Raw genomic sequence first — 13,257 nt, forward strand, 5'->3', positions numbered from 1 at the left:
CTGATGTCAACCACAAAGCAGTGAGCACCTACACAGTTGTAATTCTGCTTCCTCTGACCAGCACTCATCAGCTTGTTTGACTTTAATGTGATTTAATTGTGGTGACATGTCTTTAATAACAAAAAACCATGCCAAGAAACTGCAGTTGGAGCAAGAGCTGACCTAAGGCCAATTTCCCAAGGGTTTTCACTACCACCATCCTCTAACGCGTGACTCCCCCAGTGCCACAAAAACTTTCCTGGGTCACTGAGGTGGCTGCAGCCATCCAGATCTCCTACAGCCCCTGCCACAGCCACACGTAACAAAGTGCCTTATTCTGAGTTTCACCCTCCATGTTGGCCACATGTTCCTCCAGCACCATCCTCCAAGGCTGGGGACAATCCCAGAGTAGCCACCATCCTTGAGTCCTCACCAGGGCTTACTCTCTAAAAAAAATCTGAGATTTCACCTCCTTTCATCACCCCTAAACTCTGTGGTTAAAGGAAAAAGCGAAACATAACCATGGAGGAAGGGACAGAAACCACCTTGATGACATCTTCCTTGCACAGAAGCTCCACCCCACTGCCACCACTATCACCCCCAATCTGGGAGGGATCTTGTCTTTCGGGGCTTCTCTGACTGCATGGACATGTGCTACTACATTACATGGACATGTTCCACATAACATGCAGAAATAAGACATGATAATTTTTTTTTGCAATTTAATTTACACCGTCTTTGCCCCACTTGCCTAGATAATAGGAGTGCATAAATCCACCTCTGTTAAGCAAATTTGAAGGAATTATGGCCCCATCACAAAGGAATACTAAAGCAATGGCTATTAATTAAATACATTAAAGTAATTAAGAAAAATGCTAAATCTCAGTTCCTTTCTTTGTTTCTACAACAAAGAGAACCAGGCAAAAAGAAAAAATGTTCCTAACTACTGCAACGGAGTCCATACCAGTTACCCCATAGCCATGGCTCTGACTATTTCTCTAAATTCAGAACATCTATCCTTGCTTGTCTTCCCTTACCACTAATAAGAATTTGCTGATAATCCTCGTATTTTTCTGCAGACTGGGCTTCTGATTCAACAACATCTAAACAGCTGTACAAACTGGTTTGCACTAATCCCCAACATTTGCTTGAAAGTTTTTCATCAATGCCAATGAACATAAAAGATGTCAGACTGATGATAATCCTCATTCCTTACTATTTACATTTTTAAGGAAGGAAGGGTATCATTAGGCTTTTGTCAATGAGACTGTTTTTGATTGCATCAGAAGTAAGGACTTTCCTCTGGCTTTGAAGGCCAAAACCCAACACTGAGACACCCATGAAGGAAACTATTCCTTATTGCTCACCACCTTCATAGGAGTGGTAAACAAATATCACTGAAATTTGCCAAAATAGTTCCTTTTTGCTTCTTTTTTTTTCTTGGCTCCTATTTTTCTTCCCCAAGTCAATTGGCTTAGGTGTTTCAGCAAGGATTTATACAGTTAAGTTCAGGCACCCAAGTCTGTAAAGTGCTCCACTGTGTTCAGAGCCCAGTGGTCAAATCTTCCCCTGTGTCACTCTGAGAAAAACAAATGTAGTAAATCAGATGTGTTTACATACACATAATACAGCAGAATTTGATCTTCTCATGGGCAAAAGCCACATTTTAATTAGCTCCACTGGAGGAGCAATACTTTCTTCTGAAAGATGAAAAAATTCAGTTCCCTGCTCATCTAAACGTTCACATCAATTCATTTTTGAGGTTCAGTCTCTCAAACAAGTTTAGGCCACTGCTGTGTTGCGACCAAGCACTGCTGCCTCCCTGGGGAATCCCATGCCAAAACTCCATGTTTATTACCTGGCTATGTGTTTCAGCTACTGTTTGTGCTTCTTGTCTTTCAGAAATCCTTCGAGATGCACCTAACATGGCCAATCTTAACACTTCTCTAGCAAGCTCTACTTTTTACAGGTTGCCCAGAGAGGGTGTAGATGCCCCATCCTGAAACATTCGAGGTCAGGTTGGATAGGGCTTTGAGCAACCTGATCTAGTTGAAGATGTTCCTGCTCATTGCAAGGGAGTTGGACTGGATGACCTTTAAAGGTCCCTTCCAACCCTGAAAATATTCTATGAGTCTCTGAAACATGGAGGTAGGCCCTCAATATAGATCTTAAATATAGAATAAATAACACAGGCACTATTTGTCACCTTTAGCTACTCTCATTCCAGTATTAAGCATTAGCTCATGTGCAATTCTTTCACCCTCTCTTCAGAAAGTATTGACCTTTGTAGCGTGTAGATGTAGACTTTTGTTTTGCATGGATTAAAGCCAGTTTTGGCCTCCAGCTGCTCAGCGTTATGGGGGGCACGTCAGCGTGCGAGAGGAATTGGAGCAACCGTGTAACTGCAAACAGCACCATCCTGTTGGAGTTACAGCTCAGGTTGCCAAGCGCAGTTCTCTCACCCTTAAACAGCTCTGTGGAAAGACCGTGAACATGAAGAGCTATGGAAACCTTATACTGAGGTTAAGCAAACAAATCTGACACCAGACCTGCTCAGCTCAGGCAGACGATGAAGCAGATACATTCACAGTGACCCTGAAATGAAATGCTCAGGATTCCCAAATAATGGCATTTGTTGAAGAATGATAAGATTAATGGCTTACCTTCACATGCCTTCCCCAGCCAAAGATGAATTACATTAGGGTCTGTGCATCTGTCAACACAATTAAATGTCTGTCTTGAAATTGAGGGCCATATCCTCACCTGAGGGCAACGGCAAACCCTCCTGGGAGGAGGAGAGGAGAAAGTTTCCTGAACTGCTGAAATTATTGCTGTTACACAGGTTGGAGGGAGGGATGCTTTTAGCACCTGCTGTCTGAATAGGTTTAGAAGGAAAAAAAAAGAAAAGCAAGCACAATAAAAGATCCTTAGCATCCTGCTCAAAACCTAAGCCAAAGCATCTCCAAACAGGCAAGGCAATCCCAGCCTCCCCATACAGCAAGGAGGAGCAGTGGGATGCCCACAGGAGGGCACTTATGTTTCACAGTCTCATAGGAGCTCCCAGGGAGATGGGTTTGGGCTCGCACAGTGAGGCACTGTCTGCCGTCGCTACCCGCAGTCCTGTGTCACACACCTACACGGGGCTTCCAAAGCTGCATTTCAGGCTCCGAGAGCCGTAAGCAGCAGGAGATGCTGCAAGAAGAAAACTACAAAGAAATCCCATTAGAAACTGTCGCAGTTGTCTACCAGTAAAGTGCGCTTATAGGAACCCTGAGGCAAGCTTCAAAATAATTTAACTAAAAAATTGAGGTGTTTTGATGGTTGATCATCAAAGACTATGAGTACTTGTTTTGCATGTCAAGTACACACAGGTTAATATTTTCCATAATCTAAAACAAGAACTTTTTAGAGATAGAGTCTTCAAAAAGTGGCTAACGTGTGACAGAAGAGGGCATAGCAGAAAGCCTATAGAGAAAGAAAACAATATATGTAAAAAAACCACAACCAAACAAACAAAAAACCACAACCAAACCCCAGACAAACCCATTGTTTTGTTTTAAAGCTGAAATACGAAAATTTAGATTTCATCTAAAGTAGAACCAGCCATCCCTCAGGGAGGGGAGGGCAGTTAAGTCTTCTGATCCATCCTGGAGATCCTAGGCACAGGGGCCTTTGTAAGCTCACCACTGGCCTTAGGTTTGTCATTTGTCAACCACCACTGCTGGCTTTAGGACTGTCATAAATCAGTTAGTCCCTGACATTTGGACCTTTCCAGCAATGCTCTGTAGATATGCTGGTTTAGCTGTTTAGCCGGATAAACAAATTCTAGCATCCAGAAAGTGGACCAAAGAGAAAGCAATCTGGGGAGAATATCAGTTACGGATTACTGCTTGTAGTGTATAGGTGACCCTACAGACTAAAATCTTCCTGTCAGAAAGGTCTCTGTTCAGAACATTACTCTCAAAATAATGTTCACTACAACATTTTTGCTTATCACAGCTTCACACTGTACCCTCTGTGAATCCTCATCTTGTTGCCCCATCTTTTGCACTTTACTTTGTAGAGCATCCACACACTCCCACTTAGCAGCACAAACCCTTTTGTACACCGGCTGGCACAGCACAGAGAGGGCTTCTGAGCATTTTACAACTCCCATCCTGCAAATCTAAAAATGGTGCAAACTTTGGGGAGCATGGACCTCCAGCTAACACACATGTGTGTGACAGTGAGTAATAAAATGCTTTTATGAACCTGAATTGAGTCCTTTGCATGGTGTCATCCTTCATTCAGTATGTCCCACACTGTGCCAGGGAAGCTTGTCAGAAGTTTTGCTGAATTATCAAAGCACCTGCAATCACAGTTAGTGGCTCCCAATACACACATTATCAAATAAATTTCTTTAAAGGTTCTGATGGATGGGAACCATTTATAGTTCAGTGTTCAAAAATTAGACCCAAGACCTATTTTCTGCCAGGAATAAAAGACCTTGCCTGTCCTCTTCTTATTTAAAACTAAGAACATGGCTTCTAGCTTCCTCCAGTTGATGTGTTCATTATTTTAAGTACAATAAAATTTAAATCAATTAACTCACTAGGCTGGAAAATCCTAAACCAATTAATTTTAAAAAGTGGAATCTTTGTTCTCCTTTGCTTTGACAAAGGAAACGTGAGCTTACTTTAGTCAAGTAGAAAGCAGAATGGAAAGACTTAGCTCCACTGCACAGACTCTGGAATATAAGAATTAGTTAGATCAGTGATCTTAACATAATGTTGGTATTACATAATTTCCACAGCAGTTTCACTTCTGTCAAACTGCAAGTACAAATAGGCTTCTGACTGGACCTCCTAATTCAGACTGGTATTTATTTGATTTAGTATGGCGATGGGGAAAAAAATCCTAAACCTGACACCATGCAGAGCTTTATACTAGAAGATATTTTCTTTGCTTTTCCACATCTCCTTGTCTCAGTAATAACCAATCTGCATTTAAATTTGCTGTATAGACCAAATGGGACATTGCCAACTCCATAGTTGGATGATCACTACACAAGTCGCTGTAATGTGCTCCAACCCCTGATTGAATCAAAATGGATGCTACAAGCTCTCCACGCCTGTTCATAACTCTACCAATGACCGCTGGAAGTGACACGGTGCTAAAGCAGATGCTGGAAGCTCATGTGATGGTTTATATCAGCTCAGCTGCAAGACTGCGGTGTCTGCCCATGCTTAGTTCCCATACAAATGGGAATGTTATCTTCAGTCAGCTTTACAGTCAATGGGAAAACAGAATGCACAAGTGAAACCAGGGAACAAATCTAGTAATCCATGCAGGCAAGTAGCAGAGTCCATGTGAAGTCTTAAAAACCCTCTCAGTCTAATCACTGGTTATTGCCAGGGCTCTCCTTCAAGATGCTTTCACAGCCCCAAAAGTTGCATAAAGCAAAGGCTCATTTCCATAAAGCCCATAAACTGAGACCTGAGAGTGATCAACACATCGCCCTATTGACTCTCACAGTGCACAGAGATTTACCATCATTATTAGGGGTTTTATTTTCTTTTTAAAATCAGTGTTTTCATTCAGTACAAGCTCAGTGAAAGACCCAGCAAGGGCTCCGTAAGAGCTACAGGCTGCTGGACCAAGACTGGGATTTAACTGTACTTTACTCACTCTACTACACATACTATATTCCCCAAACCATGCATTTTTTTGCCTTGTGATCAGGTTCTTTCATTCCATATTTTTCCACATCAGAAAACTGATTGATTCAACATTTATCATGTTTATTCAGCCCATTTTTGAGGCATTTTCCATGGACTTTATCTAAGAAGCTGAGAACCCATGATATCTGTAAAGTTTGGATCTGATATCTTAATTAATAATACTTCAGACTCTAACCACATATCAGAAGAGCTTGAATGCACAATGCATTTTCAGTGGGATCATGACAAGCATTCACAAGATTCAGATAAAGCGATGTACTTAACATTAAATGTATGAACAAACCTACTAAAATAAACAGCATTTCTCCAGCACTTGTAACCAAATACTTGCTTACGGACTAAATTCTGAAATGATTGATCTAAATGGAAAACAGACACACAATGTGTTTGAAAATCAGCTCCTACATGTACTCCTGCATTTTTAAACTACAGATAAAAAAACCCCAACCCACAACCACAAAAAAATCCCCCACGACTTATATCCAAATTATTTCCTGTGATTAGACAGCTTGAGACTTTAAAACTCTCTCTTCAGCTTTACTGTTGCTTACATTACTACCTGTGGGGGGAACATGCACATGAGCACTGCCCTGCAGACTTCTCTAATCAAAGGACACAAAGAAGACCAGCAGTGAAAGGCCACCAGGGTTCATCAACCTTTGGAGATGTTCAAACTGTAGTTTCTATTTCTCCTGCACGACAGTAGCACTCTCTAAAAGAGCAAATACAAAACTAAGGTCTTGTCTATACATCAAAATAAATAATAACCTGGTTGTTTTTTAAAAGTCTGATCATTTGTAGCATGTTCCACAGTTTAAATCCCAGGAAAGAGATAGAAGATGAAAATGAAACTGGTCGCAGGTCTGGCCCATACTCTACAGTTGAAATTTAGAGACTGAAAAACTTCCCTTTTTTTTTTTTTTCTGCATCATTACATCTATATGATTAGTGATTTGAAGATAGTCTGAAAAATCCTTCTTGCCTAGAAAGAGTGGTAAAGAATATAGAAGCATACTGAATGTACTCCACCTATGCAGATAACTAAAGTGAAATGGGAAGCGCATTGACAGATAGCTCCAAATAAACTAAGACCAATCACCACAGGCACATTTTAACCAGAAAAATCATCTGCTGCTGACAGTAGATGTCACTAACCGGCAGGAGAAACCGTGCTGAATGTGGCTTGTCTTTGGCCATGCAAAGCTGTGTGCAACACCAGCCTGGCTGCAGACATGTTGACACATGTTGTCTGCAAAAAGTAATTTTTCTAGCGTAGACAAGAAATGAACAGTGGGAGTCCCCCTCTCTGCCTCTGTGGGCAAAGCAAGCTTGGAAAATTATATGGTTTTGCACAGCAGTACTGGAATAATAAAGCAAGACAAATGGCTCTGCTCCTTTCCTAGGTTTTATGGGATGACAGTGGAAAAGCCTATGCCACCTTCCCAAGGTGAACCTGGACTGAGCAGCCCCATCCTTCCCCAACCTGGACCCTTTGCCCTGCACAGCGAGGGTAGTCACAGCCAGAAACCAAAGCTGCCTCATGGCCTTTCCCTCTGGCATCCCACCCACCTGCCCGTTCAGAAGGCAGAGGGACTGTGAACACAGATAAAAAACTGAAGATGCAAGTGGCCTTAGCTATTTGGCATCCTGATGCAGGTTTATAATCGATGGTTCTCTACAGCTGTGGTCCGAAGGCTGGGAGGGTCCAAGACTATGGGATGAATTCACTGATTTAGCAAAGCAATATCCAAATATAGACTCCAGTAGCTGGCACAAGGGAGGACAGTCCATTGCACAGCACCAAGTGTCATGGGAAGGTATTCCTAAAGAGTAACGGTGGAAAATAGCTTCAGTCAACAGTACATGAAACGCCTGTGACCAGCTACTGACCCTCCACAATAGCCTTTTCTCGGCCTAAACTCCACTGCAAGTTATTACCTAAATGTCATGAATGTAGAGTAAAATCTTGGGGGGAAATGAGTTTCAGTTTAAAGCTTGAAGAAAAGTTTTAGCACACATCAGCCACACTCAGGAAGCCTTCAAGGGAGCAGAGCTGAATGTGGCAACGTGAAATCCTGCAGGGTTTTCCCGATTTCTTCCTTGGACTATTGCAAATGAGACCTACTTGCTCCATCTACAGGCAAAACTTAGTACAGTCATAAGCTTTTCTTACAGCGTAGTCTAACCACAGTTATGTTCTTCAAGAAAATAAATTATTAAAATGAATAAAATATATGACGAGCTTTCTGTATTGCATCCTGTAGTCTTCTGAAAAAAACTCTATCTGGTCCTTTATTATTGGAGCACCAGGATCCCTCCTTATAGATTATTTTAGGCACCACAGTTATTAATATTAAATTTCAGAAGGAGAGAAATTACCAAGAGAAGACAGAATATTAAAACTTTATATCGAAAACCTTTTTCTTCCTCAAATACAGTGCAAATCCACTGTCACTCCAATCTGACCATCAGCTTCAAGGTGTTTGAAAGCTGTGTAATTTTCAATTCAGTCCTGTAAACAACCTTTAATTCTGAGCTAAATTTATCTTTTGATCCCATCCACCACAGCCCAAAGCTCTAGGTCAATGGAAACCTTTTAATTGATTCCCTTTTGCTATTAAAACTGGCAGCACCATCAATGCGTCATGAGTACTGCTGCTACTTGAACTGATGGTTTTGGAAGGGGAAGCAGGACTGGAAAATGCCCTGTTGTCCTTTCAAGGGGGCATTCAGCCCCATGGAAAAATCTCCTTTTTAATGACTTAAATTTCACTCAACCATCTACTTTTAATAAAATATTAAGGGTACTTTATTTTAGCCTACCTGCAGGGGTAGCTCCCTAACTTCCACCCAGTAAAATAAAGCTTCCTCATTTATTTATATATGTATTTGCTCTGAAGGTAGAGCTCATGCAAGAAAAGTGTAATCTGAATTGTGTATTTCCCCAGCGCAGGTCATCCTCCTGTGTTTACTTTGGATCACCTCAGTTTGCTTTTGTGAGAGTAAATTGGTGCCACTTTTTTCTCTTGGCATTATACTTGCTTATGCAAACTGGTACACAAGAGAAATGCGCTCCCATCACAGCCAAGACTCAATAACGTCTTAGAGCATTGGGTCCCAAGTTGTTTTTCGTGACAGCAATTCATGAAGTTTAGAGCAAACCTATGACAAGCTAGGAAGCAGATCCACAATGCCAGTTTTGAAGTCACATTTCACAGCACCTCAAACATCAACTTGCACCTCTTCACTCATCCTTTGTTCCTGTTGTCCCTGAAAAATATCTAGGAATTTGTTGTCAGCTCTGTAGAAGCCTCCTGCTAGCTACAGGTCACTTCAATTTACTCATTTTTTTCTATCCAATTAAAATGTAATTGCTCAATGTTTCACTGCTGCTCATGTGCCCACACTGGATAAAACCCAGGTACTGAGCTCTACATCTCATAGAGCCAAGTCTTCACTTGCAGAAGGCGCCTGGCTTTTGGAGCTGTCAGGTGGGCAGCACTGGGTGGGACTGCCTCTACCAAGCTTCATAGTGTGGAGGAACAGCATTAGCAAATCATCTGCTCCACCTTGAAGCCAAGCTTAATTAATCCCAAACACATATTCAGTTTTCAACTGTCAGTCTAACAGTGCTGTTGCAAAGAAATTCTCAGACAAAAAGAAATTTAAAAGCCAAGAATTAAATTTCAAAGCACTTATGCAGAAACCCCACACGCAAAAAGCTGTCTTGGATTTTTCTTGCGGTGAACTTCCCAAACCGAAGGGGTTGCACCAGTGGCCAAGCACATACCTCACCCAAAAAGGTCCCCACAGAGCCTCTTCCAGAGGGGCCTGGGATGGATTTGTTGCCTTTTCAAAACTGGGACACTGGATATAAAGCCCCAATCAGCAGTTTACTGTTTTGAAGCTGTACTTACAAAATACCTGAAGTGGCTGGCAGCCAAGTACACGTTGTGGGAAGGTATTTTTCCTTTCAAGGCAAATCTTTTGTCAGATCAGAGACGTGGGGTTATGACCAGATGCTGAACCAAAGGGAAAAGACACAAAGATGAGCTTTTGACTATTGCCAAAACAAGTGATACAACATTAAAGATGAGCAAAAGCTTTAACTTAAGTAGAAAATATTTTAAGCCTCATGTCTGCAAATCACTTTCTGTTTTAATATCGTCCTGTTTTAATATTGTTATGCCTTTCCTAAACTGCATATATCCAAAAGGCAAAATAACAGCTGGGAAAAGAACAACTACATGGGACAGAAAGTGTTGTGAATACCACACATAGCCTTTAAAATGAAAACAACCTAGGAAAAAGTTGCTTCCAAGAAAAACAAGGAATATGTGGAGTAACAGGTTAGTCTGTGTTTTGAACAATGTGTGGGAGAAGGAAGCGGAGGGAAGATGGGGTATGATATTTAAAACAAAGACTGCATATACTTCCCCCACATACTGCTCCATGATAGGGCATGGAGCGCAGCACAGACACATTTCAGATAAAGCTGGGGACAAAAAGCCCCCCGAGACCCTGTGAACTTTTATCCAGTGCTTTTTTTTTTAAATTGCAGATTGCCTGGATAAAATACAGATTTGCTATAAATCCAAAGGGAAGGCTCCACTGCACAGCTTCTCAGAAGAGCTGTGGCTGGGAGGGGCCTCTGGAGGTCTCTGGTCCAACTCCTGCTAAGCTTTAAAGTGAGGTGTTCAGAGCCTTATCCAGTCAATTTATTAAAATCTGCAAGGGCAGCAATTTCACATATGGACCCCTGCTCCAATGTCATATCACTCCCATCAAGAATGTTTTTCTTACACCTGACTGGAGTTTCTCTTGATGCCTTCTACCCTTTCACTGGGCATCCTTGAGATGCCCAGCACTACCTTCTCCATAACCCTGATAGGCAGATGAGGACAGCAAAAAGGTCTTCTCCTCCTTCTTCTTCCTTATACACCACATGCCCCAGTCCCTGACTAACATAGTGGCCCTTTGCTGGACCAGTATGTCCCTGTCTCTCTTGTACTGGGAAGTCGAGAACTGGACTAAGCACTGCAGGTGTGTCTCACTGGTACTGAGCAGAAGGGGAGGATGACTTCCCTTGACCTGTGATACTCTTCCTAGAGCAGCCCAGCAAATTAGTATTAATTTTCATTTTAATACTATTAACCCAGCACCAGCTGGGCTGTAAAGGCAGGCAAGCATGGCAAGTCCATCTGAATTCAATGCACTCACAGTTTCAGAACTGGTAAAGCAACCTAAGTCCCATTTTAACACAGGTATCCCAAGCAGCTTGAGAAAATGGGATTTTTATCACATAGGCTGTGACAATTTTGAGCAGTGAAGCATTTATGTACCTTCAGAAATGTAAAGCCATGTGCTGGTCTAGCTTTTCTCAGGGCTCTTCAGCACTGCATCTGTGCAAAGGTCTGAGATATCTGGTCTGAGGAGCATCTGAGAAGTCTTCTCATTCAGAAAATGCTGTTCAAGCCACAGAGACTTTGGTTTGAGTGGGATGTAACCAATTATCTTTGTATTTTGTAATACATAGGGCTATTCTTTATTTGTGAAGTAGCAGAATGCAAAAGTTTTGCTTGTGAAAAGCAAATACAACAGAAATGCTAACCCATACATTTCCTGAAGTCCTGAAAAGGTTTTGTTAAATAAAATTCAATAAAATTTAATTAAATTCAGTAAACCCCAAGAGTGTAATTGATTATTGACCCCTGTTTATCACATTCTGAATAAAATCTACTCTAACGTGGTAGTGAATGGTATGTATCTGCATGAGTCTCTCTGTAAGAGAGCTAAAAGATGTGAAAGCACACGGTGAGAAATGTTCTGGTTTGCAAAAAGCTGCAGAACGGGAAGAGTTATCAATTTAAACACCAATTTTAATCATCGTGCCTTTTCCAACAGGCCGTCACTCCTTCCCGAAAAACAAAAGATCATGAACACACAAGCCCAGCACAATTCCTGCAACCCTCTCTGGAGCAGCAGGGTCATGGGTATCTTCTGTTAGCTCAAATATAGCATGGCCCTGTTCCAAGCCTGTTCCTGCAACAGTGATGTGACCTTATCAAAAGGATTTTGCTGACTACTTAAAGATTCCTTTATTTAGTATTCTGTTGGACCTAGCTAGGACTTAAATAGTGCTGTTTGCTTGGATAACTTGATTAAAAAGTCACACAATGGCTTTGCTATGCATTGTATATTGACATTATTCATACAGCAGCAAGCCCTTCTCTGCATACTCACGTCAGCAGCATATTGTCTATGCCATATTTAAACCTATGCGGACTAGCAAAAATAACTTAAACGGACTTTAATTATTGTGAGGCTTGAAAAAGGGGGGAGCATAAAAACATATTTGAACTTCAAGCAAAGAAGAACAAATGTCCTTGAATAGAAATGATGCTTGGAGTTTACTTGGAGTCCTTCAGAAACACTGACTCCTACTTTCAGTTTCCTGAAGGTGTTTTAGAGAGAAGCACGGACTGGAAAAGAAGCCATTTCAATTAAGCTGAAGCAGAGCTTCTGATAACTGTAAAGAAAAATCCTACATGGGTTTGTATAGCTGTGCTCTTGTGACTTGACAAAAGTCACTATGAAATCACTTGTTCTGATTAAAATCAACATTTTAAGGGGAAATTCTGAGGAAGAAAACCAAGAAGGTCCCTCTATACTATCTAAAAGTCACTGAAAGCTATCAGTACATTGCAGGAAACATACAGCCAAATGTAGGTATATGCATCACTAATCTTGTACCTACGTTGTCACAGAAGATTTGCCAACAATTTATCATCGAGTTATTTCTTCTGTTCATGGAAGGAAAACTCACTGTGGTCTCACAATCCAGCATCCTCAGTGGCAAGATATTATCCCTCTCTTTCCCCTGTAACTCTCTTCCTTTCCTACAGGCACTAACCCCTTGGGTATACCAGGTTTGGTTTGTAGACCAGCATTGGGAAACTTTATTCAGCAAGAACGTTTTAAAATTGAAGCCTGTTCTCAATCGTGCTCAGTTCTGAGTCTTAATGGTGTGTTAGCTCACAGGCTGCTGAAGAGGTAAAATTTGTGCCTGATATAAAGCATGCAAGTGTTCTGAACCATAGAGGTCTATGATGCCTTTTATACTCTGGCAGAGGAGCTCAGACACTCCCTTAATGGTCATTTGATTGGTAACACATAATTTATGTCTATCCAGTAAAGACCTCTTTTCACCTCCTACAATCGGACAAAGAAAAATCAATTAAAAAAACAGCTGAAATTCTCTATGGAGTCTACAGAAGTGAGTCTCCCTTAGCTCCCAAGATGATGTCCTTTCTGTGCCCACCTCTACCACAAATCCCATGAACATCTCCAGCTATTCTCAAGCCCTGGTGCTGACGTCCAACCGACCTCAGTGAAACCACCTAGAAAACTCCCAGTAAGGTGGGTGCAGGATTTCTAAGCAAAGCTTTAAAGCATGATTTCCCTCCTCAGCCCTGCATAAGTGTCCACGGCCCTGTAGAGGTCATACCCTGATGGCCAGCATGTCAGAAACCCAAAATGCATGGTCAGTGAAAGCGAT

The 13,257-nt window shown here is 41.6% G+C and overlaps 1 protein-coding gene across 1 annotated transcript in view; it reads right to left on the reverse strand.

Moving 5' to 3' along the window:
* The window catches only part of PRKAG2 (protein kinase AMP-activated non-catalytic subunit gamma 2), a 221,645-nt gene that overhangs the window by 129,152 nt on the left and 79,236 nt on the right, over positions 1 to 13,257 (reverse strand). The gene's annotated exons all lie outside the window — the stretch shown is intronic.

Source organism: Athene noctua, chromosome 2 (assembly GCF_965140245.1).
Source record: "Athene noctua chromosome 2, bAthNoc1.hap1.1, whole genome shotgun sequence".
Classification (NCBI taxonomy): Eukaryota; Metazoa; Chordata; class Aves; order Strigiformes; family Strigidae; genus Athene; species Athene noctua.